The sequence below is a fragment of the Canis lupus genome, chromosome 16, assembly GCF_048164855.1.
Source record: "Canis lupus baileyi chromosome 16, mCanLup2.hap1, whole genome shotgun sequence".
Taxonomy (NCBI): domain Eukaryota; kingdom Metazoa; phylum Chordata; class Mammalia; order Carnivora; family Canidae; genus Canis; species Canis lupus.
In genome coordinates, this window is record NC_132853.1 from 24434752 (window position 1) to 24448290 (window position 13539).

General features: G+C 51.3%; 1 long non-coding RNA gene across 1 annotated transcript; it reads left to right on the plus strand.

Annotated features, from left to right (window-relative positions):
- LOC140606355 (uncharacterized) lies at positions 1-1727 on the plus strand. Its single transcript, XR_012008690.1, has 4 exons — positions 1-356; positions 442-737; positions 882-1041; positions 1296-1727. It is a non-coding gene; the product is annotated as an uncharacterized lncRNA (long non-coding RNA).
- Positions 1728-13539: the final 11812 nt, after the last annotated feature.

Here is a 13539-nt window from a genome sequence, read left to right on the forward strand (position 1 = left end):
AGGAGTGTGAGTGGAAGAAGCAAGGAAGGGAATAAGATCTGAGCTAGCCATAGCCTGGCCTCCCAGTTCTCAGCAACAGCTGTGGCTGAAGCTCCTGCACCACCCCAAGGCTCTGGCTCCTTGGGCCTCGCTGGCCAGGTCTATGGACCCCCAGGCCTCCCAGGACCGGGTGCGCCCCGCCACCTCCCTCTCTCTGCTCCTGGCCAGGCAGCGCAGGGTGGGACTGGGGGGCCCCAGGGTCTCAGCAGTGGACACAACGTTCTGGTTCAGTGGAAGGACCTTAAACCCCGTGACAAGGACACGGCAGTAAAGGCTGATGTGGCCAAACCCCTGGTTCTGCGGCGAGCAGACCCCAGGTGTGTGATCGGGAGCAGTTAAATTTCATCATTACCCTTTCTCCGATGGTGTTTTTTATAGTCTTTTTTACTACTGGCACTAAAGGTTCTGGACTCATCCTGGCGGAGTGGAGGACATCACTCGGAGGGCTGACTGCTCCACGATATAAAAAAATGACAAGTCTCGGCTTAATCTTTCTGATAACTGTGTTCCGCGCCCCCATCCATCTCCACCCAGGGGTCTGGGCGAAGCTGGAAGACAAGAGCATTCCAGCATTTAAGAATGAAAAATTCAGTGCCCTTTCTAAGCGCAGCATGGCACTCCCTGGCTTGGTGCCGTTCTGGATGTGGGGGTGTTGGCAGGGATGGGGGGCAAGGTGGAGTGGAGTGAAGACCAGTCAGGTAGGGTCATCCCTGGGCAGGGGGAGGTGGACAGTGGGTCCCACACTGTGTCAGGGAATGTCAGTATGAACATGTACACTTGGAAGTGTGTGTGAGGCTTGTGCCCATCGAGGTGGCCCCTGACTTGTGCTTCTGATTCTCTAGGTTCTTGAGGGTCTGTGGCGATGTTGTATGTGAGTCTTTGGACCTGGTAGTGAGCATCTAACACGGGACCGTGGAAAGAGTCCTTTGCTCCAGATTCACTGGATTCCCAGCTCTACTTTAACCACTTACGTAGCCTCTTGTGACTCATTCCCTCTCTCTGGTGAGTTAGGCCCACACAAAGCCAAAGCCATCAAGCTGAGCACTGGCTAGCTGGATGATCCTGGGCATGTCACACCTCTTTGCTTTGCTCCCACCTCCCCATGAAAACCTTGCTCTGGATGACCTTGAGGCCATTTCAGCCCCAAGACCAGAAGACCCTAGGGTTGGAGGGGCAGAGAGACTCTGCTCGGCCCAGGTAAGCCGGGCCCAAAGCTAGATTCCAGTTGTGGTTCAGACTTTTCTGTTTGTGCCTAGAAGAGCAGCCACCTCTCTCCTCTCCGAGCCCCAGAAATGGACAGATGCAGAGGAAGACTTCAGAAGAGGCTATAGAGGGCAAGAGCACAGGATCTGGAGCCTTCAGACCTGGTCTTCGATTCCAGCTTTACGTAGCAGTTGTTTCATGGACCTTCTAAAGCTCAGTTAGCCTATTTGTGAAATGCAAGCAAAGGGGACAGTAGGCCTTTCCCCTTGGATCAAATAAGCCATACCTAATACATGCTGAGCACTCAGTAAAGGCTGGTCGGTACAGGTGTCTTCATACTCACGGCACCCACTCCATGCCTTTAGAACCACACAGACACCCAAACAGAGCTTGCCTCCCTGCCGCTGCCTAATCCTGTCTCAGCCACCTTAGTCTCTTCCTGTGGGAGTCCAACAAAGGGGACAAATGGCCCTCTTGCAAAGGGATGAGACAGAGGGAGGGGAAGCCGAGCAGGGAGACTGGCTGCCAGAGGACTGGTTTGTTCCGGAAGGGGCCAAACATTTGTCGTTAATAAGAGTGGGGGCGGGTGGTGTGGAAGAAACTTGCGAGAAGCTCCCACCTGGGCCGGGCAGATGCTGGCCCACACAATCCCTTTATCACCAGCAACGTGGTTTTAGAGAACAAGATGACAGGCTGATAGGCCTCGGTTATCTGGGGCAGGCGGTGTTTATCTGGGAAGCTTCCGTAGGCCAGGGTCCCCACCGGTGTGTGTGTTATCTGGGCCCGAGTGGCTGGGGACTTGGGGCCCCCTCCCCCACAGGGCAGCTTCAGGATGGCCAGGGGCAGGGGCAATGAGGATCCCTTGTGAGGCTGGGAAGATTTACGTTTAAGAATGGCCAGGGCCCTTGGGCATCTGGGGCTGGGGTGAACTTGTTCCCGTGATTTGGGGCCACCCCCACAGCAATGGGACAGGGGCCCTTGTTGGGCACAGACAGCGATCTTTCGTGCTGTGGGCAGGAGCATCCCCCCGTTTCACAGATACCGAGGCCCAGGCCGGTTCTGTCCCTTGCCTAAAGGCGCCTGGCCAGAAAATGGGAGAACCCGAAGTTGAACCCTGGTCGTCTGATTTCAAAAGCACGAGCCCCTAGAACAAATCCTATGACCAAGGCGCAGTGGACGTGAACGCCTTGCAAGGCGTGACACTTACTCTTGGAGACGGTTTGGGTCTATTTGCTCTGTTACTCCCACACTGGCCTGGGAGAGAGAGAGGTGGAGCCTTTTCCTTGGTCTCACTTTACAGACAAGGAAACAGAGGCCCAGAGCGGTACAGACCTTTGGCCAACGTCACCCGTGTTAGGGTACAGCTGGGACTTTAAACCCAGTCCCCTGGCTCCGAGGACTAACATTCTCAAGGCCCTAAGAGGAGGGATCTCCCTGTCCTCTGGCCTCCTGAGGCAATTAGCATCGGCACCCCCTTTGTGGCCCCTTAATCGTTTATCGGCCTCACAAACAGCCTTGGTCAAAAGCAATAAAGTTGTGACTTGGACCGATCAGGCCTGTGTAGCTGCCATTGTTGTGCATGTGGCCCACCTCTCCAGCTGACTGGAAGGCCCCCCAGGGCAAGAATCTGCTAGCTCTCTATTTGTGCGTCTTCCCTACTGCCGTGTGGATGATGTTTGGTGAACCAATGCTCAAACCTGGGCCTGATGCTTGGAACACGGGGCAGCAAAGAAGCACTGGGGATAGACACAGCAGGGGGAGTTGGCACCTCCCATTCTCCAGGACCGAAGGTTGTATTTTTTTTAATAGTTAAAAATATTACTTTTATTTTTAATTATTTTTTGTATATTTTTATTGGAGTTCGATTTGCCAACATATAGTATAACACCTAGTGCTCATACCCATCAAGTCCCCCCCTCAGTACCTGTCATCAGTCACCCCATCCCCCTGCCCACCTCCCCTTCCACTACCCCTTGTTCATTTCCCAGAGTTAGGAGTCTCTCATGTTTTGTCACCCTCTCTGATATTTCCCACTCATTCTCTCTCCTTTCCCCTTTCATCCCTTTCACTATTTTTTATATTCCCCGAATGAATGAAACCATATAATGTTTGGAGGACCGAAGTTAAACCCAGTCTGCTCCATCCCCATCTGTCAACCCTGCACATGCCCTGCTGTCCTGTATGTGGTGACCAGCTCTATAGCCATGACTCAGCCAAGCAGACACCTGACTGCCCCCCTTGGCACTTCCTATTACCTCCCCCCACCTAGTCATTCCCAAGTCCTGTTAATTCTGCATTGCATCTTCCACATTTTTAAATTATTTATTTATCTGTTTATTTGTTTATTTATTTATTTATTTATTTATTTTAAAGATTTTTTTAAAAATTTATTTATTCATTCATGAAAGACAGAGAGAGAGAGAGAGAGAGGCAGAAACACAGGCAGAGGGAGAAGCAGGTTCCATGCCGGGAGCCTGATGTGGGACTCGATCCTGGGTCTCCAGGATCACGCCCTGGGCCAAAGGCAGGCACCAAACCACTGAGCCACCTGGGATCCCCCATTATTTTTTTAGATCAGGGCACCAGGGCTGCCCTCCAAGACTACTGTAACAGCCTCCTACTGGCCTCCCTGTCTCCAGTCTGGTTGCAATCAGAGTGGTCTTCTTCAAATACAGACTTGAGCTTGTCCCTCCTCTGCTCAAACCTTCCAGGCTCTCCAAGGTTTTCCAAATGAAGCTTCAATGTCTTAATTCCCCTGTGATCTGGCTCCACCCACCACTCCAGCCTTACTTCCTAGTCTCTCCAGGTGCCCTGGGCCTTTGTAAGTGCCAATCTCTGTGGGGAACATTCCTCCTTGCCCTGGTTCCTTCTGTGGCCAGCTCCTCCTCATCCTTTAGGTCTCAGTTTGGTGTTGCTTTCTCCAGGGAGCTTTTGCAGATCCCCACCAAGTTAGGTGCCCACTTGTCCATGCAAACTTCTGCACATGACTCTCCCAGCCCTTGCAACATGGACTGGGAATTGTCCGGAAACTTGCCTTCTGTCAGTTTCTTCCATTAGACTGTAAGGTCCATGAAAGCAAGGCCTGTATTCCTTTTTGCTTTTTTAAAAATTTATTTATTTATTTAAGAGAGAGAGAGATCATGAACAGGGGGAGGTGCAGAAGGAGAGGGAGCATCTCAAGCAGGCCCCATGCTTAGCAAGGCTTGATCTCACGACCCTGATATCATGCATGACCTGAGCCCAAACCGAGTCAGACATCTAATAGACTGTGCCATCCAGGTGCCCTTGTGTTCTGGTTTCCTGGTGTCAGTTCTCAGAGAATGTGAGCGAACAAGTGCTTGACAACATCCTCTCTCTCCCTGGATTCCTTTAACTCTTCAGAGGGATTTGGGCAGAGAACTGCTGGGGATAGGGAACAAGGGTCATGGAGCCCACCCTGGTTCTTCTTCTTTTTTTTTTTTTTTTTTAACTTGGTCCTTTGCCTTTTAATGTTTATGATGTTTTTGGTACACATTTTAAAGCTTTAACTTCTGTTTTTTTTTTAAAGATTTTATTTATTTAATCATGAGAGACACACAGAGAGAGAGGCAGAGACACAGGCAGAGGGAGAAACAGGCCCCATGCAGGGAGCCCGACATGGGACTCGATCCCGGGTCTCCAGGATCAGGCCCCGGGCTGAAGGCGGCGCCAAATCGTTGAGCCACCCAGGCTGCTGTAACTTCTGTTTTAAAAATGAAATATATATGTACAAAAATTCAAGTAATATACATATGCTGTGTGAATAGTAATAATACAGTAACCTTGTACTCACGTCTGGTTTAATAATAATACATATTTCCAGCTGCTACACCATATTTTCCCTTTTCACCACTAGTAACCAATTTCCTTAATTTTGTTCTTATATTCTTTATAGTTCTGTCACATATGGACAAGTTAAACAAATTATCATTTGATTTCATATATTTTTGAACTGTGTATAAAGGGAATCATACCTTCTGAATTCTTTTGTGACTTCATTTTTTAAAACTGAACATTATCTACTGAGAGTCACTCATGTTGATACATCCTTTTTAAAGCATGTGTGGTATTCTATGCATGTGTATGGCTACATCACAATTTATATATTCATTCTTTGCTTGTTTCCAGGTTTTTGCTATTTCAACCTGGCTTATTCTTAATGATTATCCTCCCCACCGTTTCCTTTATTTTTTTTCTTATTTTTAAAAAATTTGTTCATGAGAAACACAGAAAGAGAGGCAGAGACATAGGCAGAGGGAGGAGAAGCAGGTTTCATGCAAGGAGCCTGATGTGGGACGCGATCCCTGGAATCTGGGATTATACCCTGAGCCAAAGGCAGATGCTCAACCACTGAGTCACCCAGGCGTCCCTTTTCCCAGGGCCTGTCCTATCCCACGCACACATACCCGCCCTCCTGCGGCCACACTGCAGCCTACCCCCCAGAGATGGACAGTGGGGATGAGGCTGCCTTTCAGCTGAGCTGCCCCTACAGAAACTCCAAAGTCACCCACCAGTCAGAATGTCATTGCTTAAGTCCCGGTGGCCTCCTGGAGGAGGCTTGGGCTCTGGGGCTGGCTGAATGCTCACCAGGCTTCCCCTTCCTGCCCCCCTCTGCCCCCAGCCTCAGGAGTGGCCCCACTGGCCCCCCTGCCTCTCCAACTGCTGGGCCCTGGCAGAGGGCGTGGGACCGTGCATCCTGGGGTGTGTATCCAGCTGTTGCTCGCCACAGCTGGCTGCACCGGACTCTGCCCTCCTCCTTGCCACTCCATTTAATGCCTGAGAGTGGAAGACAGTGAACAGAACCTGGGAAGGTTCCCGGCTGGGGACAGGACACGTTTGTTCAGTTCTGGGCCCAGACTGATTGTGTCCCCTTCCTTTCTTGAATTCCTGAGCCCCAACTCCTCTGGCTGCCTTCACTCAGGACTGTGAGAGGTGCCCCCCCGCCCCGCCCCGCTCCTTCTGGAGTCTCGTTCTCTCTTCCTGACAATGAGATGTAGGCTGCTTCAGGAAGGCTCTCACCTCATGGGGAAAAGCCTTGACAGGCAGAGAGGGTGTCTGCACTCCACTGAGCAGCCCCAGGGAGTCGTGGGAAAGGCTGGTGGGGGACCCAGACTGGAGGCATGCTTGAGGAGATTATGCCTGGACCGGGCAGGGGAGCAGTCAGAGGCAGGGAGGCCTCTGTGGGGAAAGTCTAGAGGGGAGGGAAGCACAGAGCATCTGCCCAGGCCACAGTGTGGAGGACCCCTCCCTAAGGCAGGGCTGGGGTGTGGCTGCCTCTGGTCCTGCCAGTGGCACCGTCCTCCACAAACCAGCAGGGCAGGGCCGGCCCGGCACAGGTTACTTGTCTGGTTAACAAAACAACAAGCATCCACTGCATGCTTATGATGCACTAGGAAGAGGCAGGCCTCTGCCCTGGCTGGCAGAAAGTCCAGCATAATAACAGAAAATGCCACTGGGAAGGAGTAACCGAGTGGCCCAGCTATAGGGAATGCCTGAGCACCACACCCAGCCCTGTACTTCACAGGTCTGAACTCATTTCTAACCTTCATGACACTTGTGAGACAGGTACTACTGTCATCACCCCCATTTTGGGGTAACCCGGGATATACTCTGGCATTTATGACCTCAAGTTTAGAGGGAAAGATTTTTTTCAGGAGGGACACATTTTCTCTGGTCAAAGGCTCCTGAGCCAGTTGAGCCGAGGTTACCAGAAACACACAGAACATACACGTGTGTGGGTATGTGTGCATATAGGATTGTGTAAATGTACCACATCTTTTGGGCAGCAGACAGCCAGCAGCCAGGAGCCACAGGTAAGGAGGAAAAGGGTTAGATGTAGAGCACTGGACTACAGTGGCTGAGAATGCTGCCAGACTGCCACTTACACGGTCACGAGACCTTGGGCAAGTGGCTTCACCTGATCTGAAAAATGGGAAAAAAAAAAAAAAAGGCAGCTACTTGACAGGGCACAAAATCCAATACTGTGCTCCAGGAGTCCGGCTCACCATTGCATCAGGGTTATCAGATAAGTCATCTAGCGCCACCCCTTCTTTTCCAGATGAGGAACAGACTCAGAGAAGGGAAGGGACCCACCTGGGGACTCCTTACCTGACTCTTCTGGCCACTACATGGGGAAGTCGTGAAGACCAGCTTTGTCATGCGGAGGGGCCTGCCCCCCATGTGCCCCAGGCATCCTGTGCTAGGAACAGACGCAAGCTCATCTGTTCCAAGACCTGGGGGCCCAGCTCCAGTAGCCTGGCCTAACCCTCTCCATCCTACCCCCATACCGCAGCCTCTGCTGGTGCCATCTAGTGGGTGGCAAGGTGCCTATCCCTGGGGTGTGGGTGCCAGGGGCCAAAGCAGGAGCCCAGCCCTGGGGGCTCTGTCTGGGTTAGCAGGGTCACTGGACCTCACACCCCAAGACTCTTAGGGAGGGTCTTTACCCTGCCAGCCACATCAGTTGGCTTCAAAACACGGAGAATAAACTTGAACTTTTTCTATTGGGAACTTCCACTGCTGGAGACTCACTGTGCCTCAGAACTCACTCCAGTGAAGGAACATGGGGTTCAAAGGCTTCCCAAACACTCTAATGCAGAGAACCAGCCTACTATACTGCCGTGTCTGCTGAGCAACAATAGCCCACACTTCTGCAGCTTTACCATGTGCCAGGCTCCGTTCTAACCCCTTTATGTCAATTATCTCATTTACTCTTTACACGACTCTGAGACAGGTGCAACTGTTATCCCCATTTCACAGATGGGGAAACTGAGCTACCAAGTGGTTAAGTAGCTTGTCCAACGTCACACTGCTGGTAAATGGCAGAGCTGGGATTGGAACCCAAGCAGTCTAAATTCGTAACATTGCTTTTGTGCTTCCTACAGGCCAGGCATTGTTCTGAGCGTTTCACATGGATTAGCACACTTGATCCTCACAATGACGAAACCGGGGCACAGGGAGGTTCTGTGGCTTGTCTAAGGTCACACAGCTAAGAGGAAGGGTTGGGATTTGAACCTAGGAAGTCTGGATGATCACAAGGATCCCAAGGTTTGTGGGTGGAGGGCTCAGGAAGGTGCTGTAAAAATAAACAGAGGTGGGCTCGTTCCTGCCCTCTCCGCCCGGCAGCCTCCTTGTGCATCCCTTCCCGTCTCCCCTCATCCCACCGTCCCAGGCTCAGTGATCACAGCAGAGGAGACAAGGCCCAGGGATGAGAGAGCATCTGTGAGCCGGGCAGGCAGGCGGGTGTGGGCAGAGCCTGCACATGCTCAAGACGTCTCTTCTGTGGCCAATTAAACAAATTGCAGCAAAACAGCATTTTATTAGTATTTGCCCATAGCAGTCTGGGGCTGCAATAAATTTCTCATGGCTGCAGCGCTGGAGAGGCAGGCGGAGGGGTGTGTGCAGATGGGGGGGCGGGGAGAGATCAGTGCCATTGGTGGGGGTGTGGGGAGTAGGGTGTGGGAAAAGGAGCTGGCATGTTAAGCAGTAGTGGTGGAGGAGAAACATCAGGAATGGCCCTGGGGGCTGTTGGGTATCAGAGTGGCTGTCTTCCTAAACAACCGCTCCGCTTCATCATAAACACAGTGACTTATGAGGCACCATTGTGCGCTCCACACCAGCAGCAGTGCCAACGGAGCTGCCTGCCCGGGGTAGGCCTGGGGGTGAGCAGATGGGGGTGGGCATGGAAGCCCAGTGCCTGGCTTTGGGTCCCACCTGGCCGCTGGCACCTGCCTGGGTTTAGTCCTCACCATGGGATACCTGGGTTGCTGAAATGGCCTTCTCATTGGTTCCTCTTCCTCCAAGCTCTATTCATTCATTCATTCATTCACTCATTCACTCATTCAAGAAGTATTTATTAAATGCCTGCTGTTTGCCAGGTCCTGGAGTGAACTGTCTATAAAGCATGTCATTCTTCTATTCTATTTTTTTTATTTTTTACCCTTTTTAAAAGATTTTATTTATTTATTTGATAGAGAACAAGCAGTAAAAAGGTACAGAGGGACACAAAGAGAGAAGGAGAATCTTTGCTGAGCACTCAGAAAGCTGATGCGGGGCTCGATCCCAGGACCCCGGGATCAGGACCTGTGCTGAAGGCAGATGCTTAACCAAATGAGCCACCCAGCCCCATTCTTATATTTTAAAAAATCTCTAGGGGCATCTGGGTGGCTCAGTCCATTAAGCATCTTACTTTTAATCTCAGCTCAGAGCTTGATCTCAGGGTTATGAGTTCAAGCCCTGCATTGGGCTCCACACTAGGTATGGAGCATACTTTAAAAAAAATTCTAATGCTTCCCTGCTGATTTCATGAATAATCCCAAGCTTTTGGACCTGGTAGTTAAGACTCTCATAAGCAGGCTTCTGCTTCCCTTTTGCAGCCTCTTCTGTGGCCATTCCTCTCAAGCCCTCTAGAAATGCTAATGATAGTGGCAGCTACCATGTATCAAGTGTAAAGTACCAGCGCTCTGTGTAAAGTGCTTTCCCTGTATTAACTCATGTGTCCATCACCGCCACCCCCCCCACCCCCACCTCCAGTCAGCATGGGCTAAGCTATGCTGTGGTAACCAACAGCTCCCAAGGCTTGGTGACTTCAACAACCAAGGTTCATATCTTGCTAAATCTATGTTACCAGTGTGTGTCATCAAGGACTCTGTTCCCTGGAGAGACTCAGGGATAGTCACATCACAAACTTGTTAGGCACTGCACAGTGCTAGAAAAAAAAGAGAGTGAGTGAGCTCCAGAGGCTCTCCCACTAACATTTAGGCCTAGCATTAACACTTGTGCTCACAACTCCTTGGCCGGGACTAGTTACATGATCCTACCTAACCACAGGAACCACAGAGCATGCACTTCTATCTGTGCCTGGAAGGTGAGACAGCCAGAGTGTTTGGCAAGTAGCATTAATGACTACTAGAACTTTTTTTTTAAGATTCTTATTTATTATTCATTAGAGACAGAGAGAGAGAGGCAGAGACATAGGCAGAGGGAGAAGCAGGCTCCCCACAGGAAGCCTGATGTGGGACTCGATCCCAGGACTCCAGGATCATACCCTGAGCTAAAGGCAGACATTCAACCACTGAGCCACCCAGGCATCCCTACTACAACTATTATTAGCACCTGTTAACAGATGAGGACGTGGAGGGACAAAGAGGTTTTTATTTTTTTTAATATTTTATCTATTATTTATTTGAGAGCGAAAGTGCAAGCACAAGCAGGAGAAGCGAGAAACATACCGCCTCTTGAGCAGGAAGCCCAACTCAGGGCTCGATCCCAGGACCCTGGGATTACAACCTGAGCCAAAGGCAGATGCTTAACCAACTGAGCCAACCAGGTGTCCCCTGAGGCACAGAGAGGTCAAGCAAACTGCCCAAAGGCACACAGCTCAAAAGTGAAGCTGACCTCCAACATGACATTTTGGCTCCACTCCTCTCCAGTGGCCTCATGCTTTCTCAAACCTAGCCTCTTTCACCCTTGCAATGCTTTGCTCATGCTTGTCTCTGCCAGGAATGCCCTCCCACCACTTCTCTGCCTGGCAAAATCCTACTCAACCTCAAGACCCTGCTTGATACCCACTTTCTCTCTCTAGTTCCAGAGAGAGGGAATTGTTCTGTCTCTGAGCCTGCACAATACCTGACGCCTGCAGACAAGATCACCGTGGCACTGCTCATACTGTTTTGAGCAATTTCTGTGCCCTGATGAGGTCCATAGGGGCAGGACCTACTTATTTGTCCTTGTGTTCTTGTTGCCTCATGCTGGCATTAAACTGGCACAGGACTGCTTGGCAGAGGTTATGGGCAGTAGACATCAAGGCCTACCTGGGCACATGTAATGAGAATTTACTCCCTCCCATTCTGGAAGTCCCTGAACCTAGGTCCTCTCTCTGAAACCCCAGACTTAGTAGCCTAATGAGACATGAGGCTGGAGGAAGAGAGAAAAGGTAGAGCTCTGGAGGCTGGCCTGGGGAGCGAGCGACAGCTTCCTCCACCACCCCTGAGCCTTCCTCAGGGCACAGAAGGGTTGACAGATCCTGGGACCTGCCTGTAAACTCTACCTCTTAGTTTGGGGCTCAGCCATCAGGCTGTTCTAGTCCAGAATTCTCAGCCACAAAGGTTTTTTTTTTTTTTTTTTTTTAACCTAAACTACATTCTCTCTTCTACCCACCTCTACCTCCAGGCCCAGATGGGCTAACTCAGATCAAACCAGTGCTTCTCCTGTCTCCCCAACCATCATCACTGGGTTTCAGGAGCCAACCAGTAGTCTTCAAGTGGCTAGGCCAGTTTCCACATGGAGATCAACAAAGGAAAGAGTAGCAGGTTAGGGAGGGTTAGGGAAGTTGACTTCAGGTACCACACCTACACTCACTGTCCACCATGACCCCATGGCGTGGGGAGGATGTGCGGGAGACCTGGGGGACGGGGTGTGCAGGAGGCCCCATGGGGTGTGTGTGTGGGGGGGAGCGGGGTAGGTTGAGAGTCTTGGCTACACTGTTCTCCCACCCTTGGAAAGAGCCAGCTTCTCAGCCTCTGGTCAGCAGGGAGGCCACGTTTCCTTTGTCTCACTGCTCTTCCCTCTCCACTACTGAGACCCTGGGGACTGGCACATCAGGTGGGAATTTAGTATTTGCCAAGTGTATGAATGAATGAAAAAAATTCCATTCAGAAGAGACAATGTACCACTTTCTACACCTGAGAGTCCCCAACTACAGCTCATCATTAGAAGGACCATTATTTTGCTGATGCAGAATCATTCCACCCCACATCTTCATTTCTGAACCTCTCCTGTTGTCTATGTCCCGCTGGCCCTCCACAAGCAGGCAGCTCCATCCCTCCTGTTCTCAAAAAGATCACACCAAAGTCCAAGGAACTATGCCCTCAATTGTTGGCCAACGTGTACTGAGCACCCACCGTGTGCAGAGAACAGCGCTGGGAGGCGCAGGGGCAGGAGGCTCCGTCACTGCTCCCAGCTGCTCCTGAGTCGGGAGTGGAGCTGAGCCAGGTGGGCTCCAGCACAGGCAGGTGCGGGGCGTGTCACAGAGCTGGGGAGGGAGGGGCGGTGGAGGAGGCCAAGGGCATCTCTTCCTTTCTTTCTCTGTATATTCTTGTGCTTAAATGTTTCCTAAGAAAGATGTTTTGCTCTTGTAAATTTTCAAACAATATTGATTTTTGTTGTTGTTGTTGTTGTTTTTGCTTTTTTAATCAGAGGCTTGAGAGAAGGTGAAGTGGAGGCCTGTTCCCTCTCCCGGACTCAACTTCAAAGTCTTGGGGACACAGGGCTGTCAGACAGCAAGGCAGGGAAGCCAGGTCCAAGGTGTTGGATGACAGGGCTGGAGGTGGAGGTGGCTAGGACCACAAGGCCAGGACCAGGACCAGGCCAGGGCCACAAGGCAGGCAGGACAGGGCTGGAAGCTGTGTCCTGGCCTGGCTCAGCCACAGGGGGTGAGGGGCCCCCAGGAACGGTTTGAATCAGTGGGAAGAGAGCCCTCATTGTCCTAGAATCAAGTCTAGCCAGTCTGGATAGACTCTGGCATTGACAAAGGGCCTGGGGCTGGGGTAGGCTGGGGAATGATGGCAGTAAGGACTGTGTGAGAGCCCTGTGGTGGGCTGGAGGGAAGAGGGGATATATAAACCTGTATGACCACAGGTGTGGCCCATTATGTTTACAAAGTGCTTTCACATTCCTAAAGACTCGTCACTAACCGCCCAATGAGATGTAATAATCCCCATTTTACAGATGAGAATATCAAGGCTCAGAGAGGTGAATTTGCCAGAGCTCACACCAGTGAGGAGAAGAATCCTACAGCCAAGCCTCCCAATCCTACAGCCAAGCCTTCCAATCCTACAGCCAAGGCTTCCAAAAAGCCATGTCTTTCTCTACGATGCCAATCTGAGAGTTCTGGGTCGTGAGAGGGGACAAAGGAAGAGCCCCAGGTAGCTTCCAAGCCTCCTCCTGCAAATAGCTGTTGGGGGAGAGCAGGAAGAAAGCCAGGGCCCCCGTGGATTTGGTGGTCCTGCTACAGCACCCACTGCCCCCAGGCTCTCCTGCCGGACACACTGATTCACAGTCCTGAACAGAAACGGCACTTTGGAAGCATGTATCATGCTCTCTGGGGCTTCTTGTTAGCTTTAAAATGTACCAAATCCTGAGAGGGACATGGCTGGTAAGGCTGTCCAGGCTGAAGCAGCTGAAACTCAGAGAGGTAGAACAACTGGCCCGACATAACACAGCAAGTAAAGGTCTGAGCTGGGATTAGAGCCAAGAGGATAATTCGGAGACCCCTGCTCTCGG